This window comes from Gigantopelta aegis, chromosome 12, assembly GCF_016097555.1.
Source record: "Gigantopelta aegis isolate Gae_Host chromosome 12, Gae_host_genome, whole genome shotgun sequence".
Classification (NCBI taxonomy): Eukaryota; Metazoa; Mollusca; class Gastropoda; order Neomphalida; family Peltospiridae; genus Gigantopelta; species Gigantopelta aegis.
In genome coordinates this window covers 51,801,905-51,814,446 of record NC_054710.1, presented here as the reverse complement: position 1 = coordinate 51,814,446, position 12,542 = coordinate 51,801,905, and positions in this window count along the sequence as shown.

Here is a 12,542-nt window from a genome sequence, read left to right as displayed (position 1 = left end):
GTCTAGGACCATTGTTGGCATACAGGAATCGAGTTAGTTATTGTTTTTAGTAACATTACTAAAGAGAGACATCAATTCGCCGTCCCTGTGAACATATCATCACTGTCTAGGACCATTGTTGGCATACAGGAATCGAGTTAGTTATTGTTTTTAGTAACATTACTAAAGAGAGACATCAATTCGCCGTCCCTGTGAACATATCATCACTGTCTAGGACCATGTTGGCATACAGGAATCGAGTTAGTTATTGTTTTTAGTAACATTACTAAAGAGAGACATCAATTCGCCGTCCCTGTGAACATATCATCACTGTCTAGGACCATTGTTGGCATACAGGAATCGAGTTAGTTATTGTTTTTAGTAACATTACTAAAGAGAGACATCAATTCGCCGTCCCTGTGAACATATCATCACTGTCTAGGACCATTGTTGGCATACAGGAATCGAGTTAGTTATTGTTTTTAGTAACATTACTAAAGAGAGACATCAATTCGCCGTCCCTGTGAAAATATCATCACTGTCTAGGACCATTGTTGGCATACAGGAATCGAGTTAGTTATTGTTTTTAGTAACATTACTAAAGAGAGACATCAATTCGCCGTCCCTGTGAAAATATCATCACTGTCTTAAAGGGGCATTCCTGAGTTTGCTGCAATGTTTAAGATGTTATCGCCTAACAGAGACTTTTTAACGATTGTAATTACATATTAAATATATTTGTCTGCATAAAATATTAGTGGCTGTATATTAAACGTGTTTCTGATTGTTCTAATATTTGTACTGTTAATTTTCATTTTATTTCTTAAAAAGATTTGTTCGTAAGTACGAAATTATTTGAAGAAAAAATCCAGTTTGGGCTTCTTACAAACATTAAGACAACCCGAAACACACTGAATATACAGACACTGATATTCTAAACAAGAAAATATATTTAATATGTAAGTTTAATCGTAGAAATATTTTATTAGTCAGAAACATCTTACAATGGAGCAAACTCGGGAATGTCCCTTTAACCTTTTTAGAGTCTAAAAGTTCAATTTCCATAGAACAGTGTTGCTCTTAAATGCGGTGTGTTTTGGTTGTGGTTTTGTTTGTTTGTTTGTTGTTTTTCATTATGTTACCCGAAAAGTACTTTATTATGTAAGCTATATAGTCGAAACCCATTCCTCATCAATATGTTGACATATAGTTCAATTATGGTTAAGAACATTTTAATTGCATTTACATGTATGTCCAATTAAGGTTAAAACACGCTGTCCTGTGAACACACCTCAGCTCTCTGGACTGTCTGTCCAGCGTAGAGGGTCAGTGGTTAGATGTCAGTGGTTACTGTCCAGCCTAGAGGGTCAGTGGTTAGATGTTAGTGGTTACTGTCCAGCCTAGAGGGTCAGTGGTTAGATCTTAGTGGTTACTGTCCAGCGTAGAGGGTCAGTGGTTACTGTCCAGCCTAGAGGGTCAGTGGTTAGATCTTAGTGGTTACTGTCCAGCATAGAGGGTCACTGGTTACTGTCCAGCACAGAGAGTCAGTGGTTAGATGCCAGTGGTTACTGTCCAGCGTAGAGGGTCAGTGGTTAGATGCCAGTGGTTACTGTCCAGCGTAGAGGGTCAGTGGTTAGATGTCAGTGGTTACTGTCCAGCGTAGAGGGTCAGTGGTTAGATCTTAGTGGTTACTGTCCAGCATAGAGAGTCAGTGGTTAGATGCCAGTGGTTACTGTCCAGCGTAGAGGGTCAGTGGTTAGATGCCAGTGGTTACTGTCCAGCGTAGAGGGTCAGTGGTTAGATGCCAGTGGTTACTGTCCAGCATAGAGAGTCAGTGGTTAGATGCCAGTGGTTACTGTCCAGCGTAGAGGGTCAGTGGTTAGATGCCAGTGGTTACTGTCCAGCGTAGAGGGTCAGTGGTTAGATGCCAGTGGTTACTGTCCAGCGTAGAGGGTCAGTGGTTAGATCTTAGTGGTTACTGTCCAGCGTAGAGGGTCAGTGGTTAGATGCCAGTGGTTACTGTCCAGCGTAGAGGGTCAGTGGTTAGATGCCAGTGGTTACTGTCCAGCATAGAGGGTCAGTGGTTACTGTCCAGCGTAGAGGGGCAGTGGTTAGATGTTAGTGCTTACTGTCCAGCATAGAGGGTCAGTGGTTGCTGTCCAGCATTAGAGTCCAGCTGTGGTTGCTGTCCAGCATATAGAGTCTGTGGTTAGATCTTAGTGGTTACTGTCCATCATAGAGAGTCAGTGGTTAGATGTCAGTGGTTACTGTCCAGCATAGAGAGTCAGTGGTTAGATGCCAGTGGTTACTGTCCAGCGTAGAGGGTCAGTGGTTAGATGCTGGTTACTGTCCAGCGTAGAGGGTCAGTGGTTAGATGTCAGTGGTTACTGTCCAGCGTAGAGGGTCAGTGGTTAGATCTTAGTGGTTACTGTCCAGCATAGAGAGTCAGTGGTTAGATGCCAGTGGTTACTGTCCAGCGTAGAGGGTCAGTGGTTAGATGCCAGTGGTTACTGTCCAGCGTAGAGGGTCAGTGGTTAGATGTTAGTGGTTACTATCCAGCGTAGAGGGTCAGTGGTTAGATCTTAGTGGTTACTGTCCAGCATAGAGAGTCAGTGGTTAGATGCCAGTGGTTACTGTCCAGCATAGAGAGTCAGTGGTTAGATGCCAGTGGTTACTGTCCAGCGTAGAGGGTCAGTGGTTAGATGCCTATGGTTACTGTCCAGCGTAGAGGGTCAGTGGTTAGATGCCAGTGGTTACTGTCCAGCGTAGAGGGTCAGTGGTTAGATCTTAGTGGTTACTGTCCAGCGTAGAGGGTCAGTGGTTAGATGCCAGTGGTTACTGTCCAGCATAGAGAGTCAGTGGTTAGATGCCAGTGGTTACTGTCCAGCGTAGAGGGTCAGTGGTTAGATGCCTATGGTTACTGTCCAGCGTAGAGGGTCAGTGGTTAGATGCCAGTGGTTACTGTCCAGCGTAGAGGGTCAGTGGTTAGATCTTAGTGGTTACTGTCCAGCGTAGAGGGTCAGTGGTTAGATGCCAGTGGTTACTGTCCAGCATAGAGGGTCAGTGGTTAGATGCCAGTGGTTACTGTCCAGCATAGAGGGTCAGTGGTTACTGTCCAGCGTAGAGGGGCAGTGGTTAGATGTTAGTGCTTACTGTCCAGCATAGAGGGTCAGTGGTTGCTGTCCAGCATATAGAGTCTGTGGTTGCTGTCCAGCATATAGAGTCTGTGGTTAGATCTTAGTGGTTACTGTCCAGCATAGAGAGTCAGTGGTTAGATCTTAGTGGTTACTGTCCATCATAGAGAGTCAGTGGTTAGATGTCAGTGGTTACTGTCCAGCATAGAGAGTCAGTGGTTAGATGCCAGTGGTTACTGTCCAGCGTAGAGGGTCAGTGGTTAGATGCCAGTGGTTACTGTCCAGCGTAGAGGGTCAGTGGTTAGATGTCAGTGGTTACTGTCCAGCGTAGAGGGTCAGTGGTTAGATCTTAGTGGTTACTGTCCAGCGTAGAGGGTCAGTGGTTAGATGCCAGTGGTTACTGTCCAGTGTAGAGGGTCAGTGGTTAGATGTCAGTGGTTACTGACCAGCATAGAGAGTCAGTGGTTAGATGCCAGTGGTTACTGTCCAGCGTAGAGGGTCAGTGGTTAGATGCCAGTGGTTACTGTCCAGCGTAGAGGGTCAGTGGTTAGATCTTAGTGGTTACTGTCCAGCATAGAGAGTCAGTGGTTAGATGCCAGTGGTTACTGTCCAGCGTAGAGGGTCAGTGGTTAGATCGTAGTGGTTACTGTCCAGCGTAGAGGGTCAGTGGTTAGATGCCAGTGGTTACTGTCCAGCATAGAGGGTCAGTGGTTAGATGCCAGTGGTTACTGTCCAGCATAGAGGGTCAGTGGTTACTGTCCAGCGTAGAGGGGCAGTGGTTAGATGTTAGTGGTTACTGTCCAGCATAGAGGGTCAGTGGTTACTGTCCAGCATATAGAGTCTGTGGTTAGATCTTAGTGGTTACTGTCCAGCATAGAGAGTCAGTGGTTAGATCTTAGTGGTTACTGTCCATCATAGAGAGTCAGTGGTTAGATGTCAGTGGTTACTGTCCAGCATAGAGAGTCAGTGGTTAGATGCCAGTGGTTACTGTCCAGCATAGAGGGTCAGTGGTTAGATCTTAGTGGTTACTGTCCAGCATAGAGGTCAGTGGTTAGATGTCAGTGGTTACTGTCCAGCATAGAGGTCAATGGTTAGATGTTAGTGGTTACTGTCCAGCATATAGTGTCCTATCCTAAATGTTGCTACTAAATCCGTTGCTATATTTGTACTACTAAGAAAACATATTCTGTTTGATTGTCCAGTAGACTATGCGTCATAATTATTAAACATTTGACATTTAATAGCAAATGAAGACGTTAATTGGTCAATGTGCTCTAGTGTTGTCGTTAACCAAAACAACATTTCCGATAAAATAAAATAAAACAAAATATATATGTTTAATATATATCCATATATTTAGATATTTCTGACGTTGTTGACTTTTGCTTGTGAAAATAAACAAATGTATGTCATATTCACAGAAATGTTCCTAAAAATAAAGGTAAAACGAGCAAAACAATACACACGATTGAACTTAACCCACTCATTAACATGGCATGTTTCTTAATACCGTAATAACGATGGCGGCGTCACTGTCGTGTACAGTAGATAACTCGTGTACAGTAGATGCCAGCCCATAGCCAATACTGTGTATGTTAAGTAATAACGATGGCGGCGTCACTGTCGTGTACAGTAGATAACCAGCCAATAGCCAATACTATGTATGTTAAGTAATAACGATGGTGGCGTCACTGTCGTGTACAGTAGATACCAGCCCATAGCCAATACTGTGTATGCTAAGTAATAACGATGGCGGCGTCACTGTCGTGTACAATAGATAACCAGCCAATAGCCAATACTATGTATGTTAAGTAATAACGATGGCGGCGTCACTGTCGTGTACAGTAGATAACTCGTGTACAGTAGATAACTCGTGTACAGTAGATAAGCAGCCCATAGCCAATACTATGTATATTAAGTATTAACGATGGCGGCGTCACTGTCGTGTACAGTAGATAAGCAGCCCATAGCCAATACTATGTATGTTAAGTAATAACGATGACGGCGTCACTGTCGTGTACAGTAGATAACCAGCCCATAGCCAATATTGTGTATGTTAAGTAATAACGATGGCGGCATCACTGCCGTGTACAGTAGATAACCAGCCCATAGCCAATACTGTGTATGTTGAGTAATAACGATGGCAGCATCACTGCCGTGTACAGTAGATAACCAGCCCATAGCCAATATTGTGTATGTTGAGTAATAACGATGGCAGCATCACTGCCGTGTACAGTAGATAACCAGCCCATAGCCAATATTGTGTATGTTAAGTAATAACGATGGCGGCATCACTGCCGTGTACAGTAGATAACCAGCCCATAGCCAATATTGTGTATGTTAAGTAATAACGATGACGGCGTCACTGCCGTGTACAGTAGATAACCAGCCCATAGCCAATACTATGTATGTTGAGTAATAACGATGGCGGCATCACTGCCGTGTACAGTAGATAACCAGCCCATAGCCAATATTGTGTATGTTAAGTAATAACGATGACGGCGTCACTGCCGTGTACAGTAGATAACCAGCCAATAGCCAATACTATGTATGTTAAGTAATAACGATGGCGGCGTCACTGTTGTGTACAGTATATCCAGTACTGTGTATGTTAAATAGACATTCCTGAGTTTGCTCCATTATTAGATGTTTCCGACTAATAAATTAGTTCTACGATTAAACTTACATATTGAATATATTTTCTTGTTTAGAATAACAGTGTTGGATAGTCATTGCGCTTCTGGTCGTCTTAATATTTGTCAGAAGCCCAAACTGGATTTTGTCTTCAAATAATTTCGTATGCACGAAAAAAAAATATTTTAGGAAATTTAATCTAGTACAAATATTAGAACGATCAGAAACACGTTTAATGTACAGCCACTAAAGGTTTATGCAGAAAACTATATTTGATATGTAATTACAATCGTTAAAAAGTCTCTGTTAGTCGATAACATCTTAAAAATAGCAGCAAATTCAGGAATGTCCATTTAAGTAATAACGATGGCGGCCTCCATTACAGCCGTATTTATGGGATTTATTTTTGTACGCAGTACTTAGCACGTTGTGTATATTATAGCTGACTGGACCTGAGAACAACAAAACGACACATGCGATGTGCAACATTGGGTAAGTAAAAGGAAGGCGTTTCGTAGTTCAAATCAAAAGAGGTGAAGCGATCTGAACTATTGAAAACTGTAAAAAAGCCCCAGGTATTATTTTATAGATTTTCTGTCCAGTGTTGTATTGTATTATATATTAGACTATCCCATTACTACATGTATTATTCAAGGCAGAATGCAGATGATTAGAAATGTATTCGCACGTGTCTGCGTTCATGACAAGTCTGTCTTTTCAGCAGGACACTCCAGAGAATTGCAACCGCTGACATGTTCGAGATAATGCTTTTCCCCCGAATACTTATATTTTAAAAATACATCAGTTGTCAACAGGATTTTTGTTTTGTTCGATGTATTCAATTGCTTTCACAGACGAACGGATCGATCAGATGGATAGAATCAGCTTTCGCTCGTTAGATACATTTTAAAACAACTCGTTAGTAAATAGTATACCGTAGTGATGGAAATATAGTCATTAAATGCATGTTTACATTAGCTTAGTACACAATTGTATTTCTATATGTTTGCCCTTTTGATTAAACACTATTTATAGGATATTAAACGAGCTTCAATTTCCAATCATGTTTATGTCCCGAATGAAATTAAAAAAAGAGAAGATTTTCACGAGCTTCAGCGAGTGACAATACAAATGAGTTTACGAGGGACGTAAGCAGGATGCGAAACGGTAACAAGTTTAATATCATATTTATTACCCATAATCGATCTTTATATATATATATATATATATATATATATATATATATATATATATCACTGAACAGTTATTGTTTCGTTGACGTTCTTGTAAGGTTGTAGTGCTCCAATCGATGACGTCATCGTGTGACGTCAAAAGTGCTACGTCTCACTTGGCGTTCTAGTGGGACGTATCACTTTGATATGTACCAAGATATTTTTAACTATATGGGTAATACATATGGTTATGTTTTTGTTAATATGTGTTTCCTAGTATGCTATCTGACATTATCTGATATTATTTTTAAATATTAGAAAACACTAAAACCACAAGTATATGTACAGGCCCATTGTCATTATCATATTTATACTGACATGTTAAAACAAAAGTTTGTTTTGTTTAACGACACCACTAGTATGACATCTGTCGTTTGATACCAAGTGTATCTGAAATTACTGACTATTACAGTACCAATAGAATGGAGTTTTGTTGGGGATGCAAACCGTAGTTCTTACTTTTTTGTATGAAGTATGTCTGAAAACTTACCTAAATGACAGACAACATGCTAAAATATCACTAAATGGTTAGGAGTAGCCTGTGTGCCTTTGTGCTGACTGCGGGTTTCCTTTTCAAATGTTTGGCATCAAAATGGCTGTAATGTAAATGTGCTGAGGTGTTGCTATTTAAATATTAGTTTTTTCATTCTTAGTTGGTTGTATTCACGGGACTGCACAGCATGATTTGCAGTGTGTCTTAGTTGGTTGTATTCACGATACTGCAGAGCGTGATTTCCAGTGTGTCTTAGTTGGTTGTGTTCACGAGACTGCAGAGCGTGATTTCCAGTGTGTCTTAGTTGGTTGTGTTCACGAGACTGCAGAGCGTGATTTGCAGTGTGTCTTAGTTGGTTGTGTTCACGAGACTGCAGAGCGTGATTTGCAGTGCGTCTTAGTTGGTTGTGTTCACGAGACTGCAGAGCGTGATTTTCAGTGTGTCTTAGTTGGTTGTATTCACGAGACTGCAGAGCGTGATTTTCAGTATGTCTTAGTTTGTTGTATTCACGAGACTGCAGAGCGTGATCTGCAGTGTGTCTTAGTTGGTTGTATTCACGGGACTGCACAGCATGATCTGCAGTGTGTCTTAGTTGGTTGTATTCAGGAGACTGCAGAGCGTGATTTGCAGTGTGTCTTAGTTGGTTGTATTCACGAGACTGCAGAGCGTGATTTTCAGTATGTCTTAGTTTGTTGTATTCACGACACTGCAGAGCGTGATCTGCAGTGTGTCTTAGTTGGTTGTATTCACGAGACTGCACAGCATGATCTGCAGTGTGTCTTAGTTTGTTGTATTCACGAGACTGCAGAGCATGATTTGCAGTGTGTCTTAGTTGGTTGTATTCACGAGACTGCACAGCATGATCTGCAGTATGTCTTAGTTTGTTGTATTCAGGAGACTGCAGAGCGTGATTTGGTGCGATGATAACATTTGTACAATGTATTTTGCTCGTATGCTAAGACTAATAACTCAGTGGTAACATTTGTACAATGTATTTTGCCGCGAATGCTAATATTAATAACTCAGTGGTAACATTTGCACAATGTATTTTGCCGCGAATGCTAAGACTAATAACTCAGTGGTAACATTTGCACAATGTATTTTGCCGCGAATGCTAAGACTAATAACTCAGTGGTAACATTTGTACAATGCATTTTGCCGCGAATGCTAAGACTAATAACTAGGTGGTGCAATGATAACATTTGTACAATGTATTTTCCGCGAATGCTAAGACTAATAACTCAGTGGTGCAATGATAACATTTTTACAATGTATTTAGCTGCGAATGCTAACACTAATAACTCAGTGGTAACATTTGTACAATGTATTTTGCCGCGAATGCTAAGACTAATAACTAGGTGGTGCAATGATAACATTTGTACAATGTATTTTGCCGCGAATGCTAAGACTAATAACTCGGTGGTGCAATGATAACATTTGTACAGTGTATTTTGCCGCGAATGCTAAGACTAATAACTCGGTGGTGCAATGATAACATTTGTACAATGTATTTTGCCGCGAATGCTAAGACTAATAACTCGGTGGTGCAATGATAACATTTATACAATGTATTTTGCCGCGAATGCTAAGAGTAATAACTCGGTGGTGCAATCATAACATTTGTACAATGTATTTTGCCGCGAATGCTAAGTCTAATAACTCAGAAGTGCAATGATAGCATGTGTACAATGTATTTTGCTGCGAATGCTAAGACTAATAACTCAGTGGTGGAATGATAACATGTGTACAATGTATTTTGCCGCGAATGCTAAGACTAATAACTCAGTGGTAACATTTGTACAATGTATTTTGCTGCGAATTCTAAGACTAATAACTCGGTGGTGCAATCATAACATTTGTACAATGTATTTTGCCGCGAATGCTAAGTCTAATAACTCAATGATAACATTTGTACAATGTATTTTGCTGCGAATGCTAACACTAATAACTCAGTGGTAACATTTGTACAATGTATTTTGCTGCGAATGCTAAGACTAATAACTCAGTGGTAGCATTTGCAATGAAATTGCCGCGAATGCTAAGACTAATAACTCAGTGTATTTTGTAATGCATTTGGTGCAATGTATTTTGTACAATGTATTTTGCCGCGAATGCTAAGACTAATAACTCAGTGGTAACATTTGTACAATGTATTTTGCCGCGAATGCTAAGACGAATAACTCGGTGGTGCAATGATACCATTTGTACAATGTATTTTGCCGCGAATGCTAAGACTAATAACTCAGTGGTAACATTTATACAATGTATTTTGCCGGGAATGCTAAGACTAATAACTCAGTGGTAACATTTGTACAATGTATTTTGCCGCGAATGCTAAGACTAATAACTCAGTGGTATCATTTATACAATGTATTTTGCCGGGAATGCTAAGACTAATAACTCAGTGGTAACATTTGTACAATGTATTTTGCCGCGAATGCTAAGACTAATAACTAGGTGGTGCAATGATAACATTTGTACAATGTATTTTGCCGCGAATGCTAAGACTAATAACTCGGTGGTGCAATGATAACATTTGTACAATGTATTTTGCCGCGAATGCTAAGACTAATAACTCGGTGGTGCAATGATAACTTTGTAAATGTATTTTGCCGCGAATGCTAAGACAATAACTCGGTGTAATGATAACAATGTATTTTGCTGCGAATGCTAAGACTAATAACTCAGTGGTGGAATTTGTACAATGTATTTTGCCGCGAATGCTAAGTCTGTGTAATGATAGCATGTGTACAATGTATTTTGCCGCGAATGCTAAGACTAATAACTCAGTGGTATAACATTTGTACATTTGTATGTATTTTGCTGCGAATGCTAAGACTAATAACTCGGTGGTGCAATCATAACATTTGTACAATGTATTTTGCCGCGAATGCTAAGTCTAATAACTCAATGATAACATTTGTACAATGTATTTTGCTAATGCTAACACTAATAACTCAGTGGTAACATTTGTACAATGTATTTTGCCGCGAATGCTAAGACTAATAACTCAGTGGTAACATTTGTACAATGTATTTTGCCGCGAATGCTAAGACTAATAACTCAGTGGTAACATTTGTACAATGTATTTTGCCGCGAATGCTAAGACTAATAACATCAATGTATTTTGTGCGAATGCTAAGACTAATAACTCATTTTTGTACAATGTATTTTGCCGCGAATGCTAAGACTAATAACTCAGTGGTAACATTTGTACAATGTATTTTGCCGCGAATGCTAAGACTAATAACTCAGTGGTAACATTTGTACAATGTATTTTGCCGCGAATGCTAAGACGAATAACTCGGTGGTGCAATGATACCATTTGTACAATGTATTTTGCCGCGAATGCTAAGACTAATAACTCAGTGGTAACATTTATACAATGTATTTTGCCGCGAATGCTAAGACTAATAACTCAGTGGTAACATTTGTACAATGTATTTTGCCGCGAATTGTACAATAACTATTTTGCCATTTGTACGCGAATGCTAAGACTAATAACGAATGCTAAGACTAATAACTCAGTGGTATCATTTATACAATGTATTTTGCCGGGAATGCTAAGACTAATAACTCAGTGGTAACATTTGTACAATGTATTTTGCCGGGAATGCTAAGACTAATAACTCAGTGGTGCAATGATAACATGTGTACAATGTATTTAGCTGCGAATTCTACGACTAATAACTCGGTAGTGCAATGATAACATTTGTACAATGTATTTTGCCGCGAATGATACGACTAATAACTCGGTGGTGCAATGATAACATTTGTACTTTTATTTGGGAGTATTTTCACTGCATAATGCTAATTACTAAGATATCATTAAATACATGTATTGACAAAATGGGGCCGGGACGTTGCCAAGCGGTAAAGCGCTGGCTTCATGCACGGTCAGTCTAGGATCCATCCCCGTTAGAGGGGCAGGACGGGCCTAACACGTTTATGTTAGTAGAGGATTAGTGCAACGAGAATGTATGTTATATCTCCCTAGTCATTTCATACATTAAACTTCAGTCATTTGTATTAATGGTATAAATATAGGAAAACACTGAAAACACAGGTGTAATTCTGTACAGGTCCATTGTCATTATCATATTTCTACTGACATGTTAAAAAAAAAGTTTGTTTTGTTTAACGACACCACTAGACCGCATTGAAATATTAATCATCGGTTATTAAATGTCAAACATTTGGTAATTTTGACATATAGTCCTAAAAAGGAAACCCGCTATTTTTTTCTACTAATAGCAAATACTATTTTATATGCACCATCCCACAGACAGGATATCACATACCACCGACTTTGATATACCAGTCGTGGTGCACTGACTGGAATAATGAGAAGACAAAAATGTGCATATGTAACATCGTTGTACATTTCATTTGTTATAATTCGGTGGACCCATTGGGCTATTTCTCGTTCCAGCCAGTGGTATGCATTATCCTGTTTGTGGGATGGAGCATATAAAAGATCCCTTGCTGGTAATCGAAACGAGTAGCCCATGAAGTGGCGACAGCGGATTTCCTCCTCTCATATACAGGGCCGTAGCTAGCGGGGGGGGGGGGGCAAAAAAATCCGGAAAACATTATAGAAACTTAAAGAAAATTCTCTTCTTAACTGTTTAAGGAGTTTTAGACTATTAACTACTCAGTTGCCCCCCCCCCCCCCCCTAAACAAAACATTCTAGCTACGGCCCTGATATATGTGTGGTCCTTAACCATATGTCCAACGCCATATAACCGTACATAATATGTGTTTAGTGTGTCGTTAAATCAAACATGTTCTTCCTGCCTTCCTTCCTTATTAGCATTCAAATACTGTGATGTATTAGATCGTCTGCGGCTTACGATAGTGACTCAGTCTTATGGCACATTTTACATTTCACGACTATCGTGTCGTTTTATCTCCCTTGTTTAAATAGTTCTCGAATGTTTATACCTGTGAACTTTCGTCAATTTGACGTGAGTCTCACGCATTTGTACCAAAGATCACGCATTTGTACCACAGATCACGCTCTCACGCACGCGACTGTAATCTCACGCTCATTTAAAACGAAAAACTGA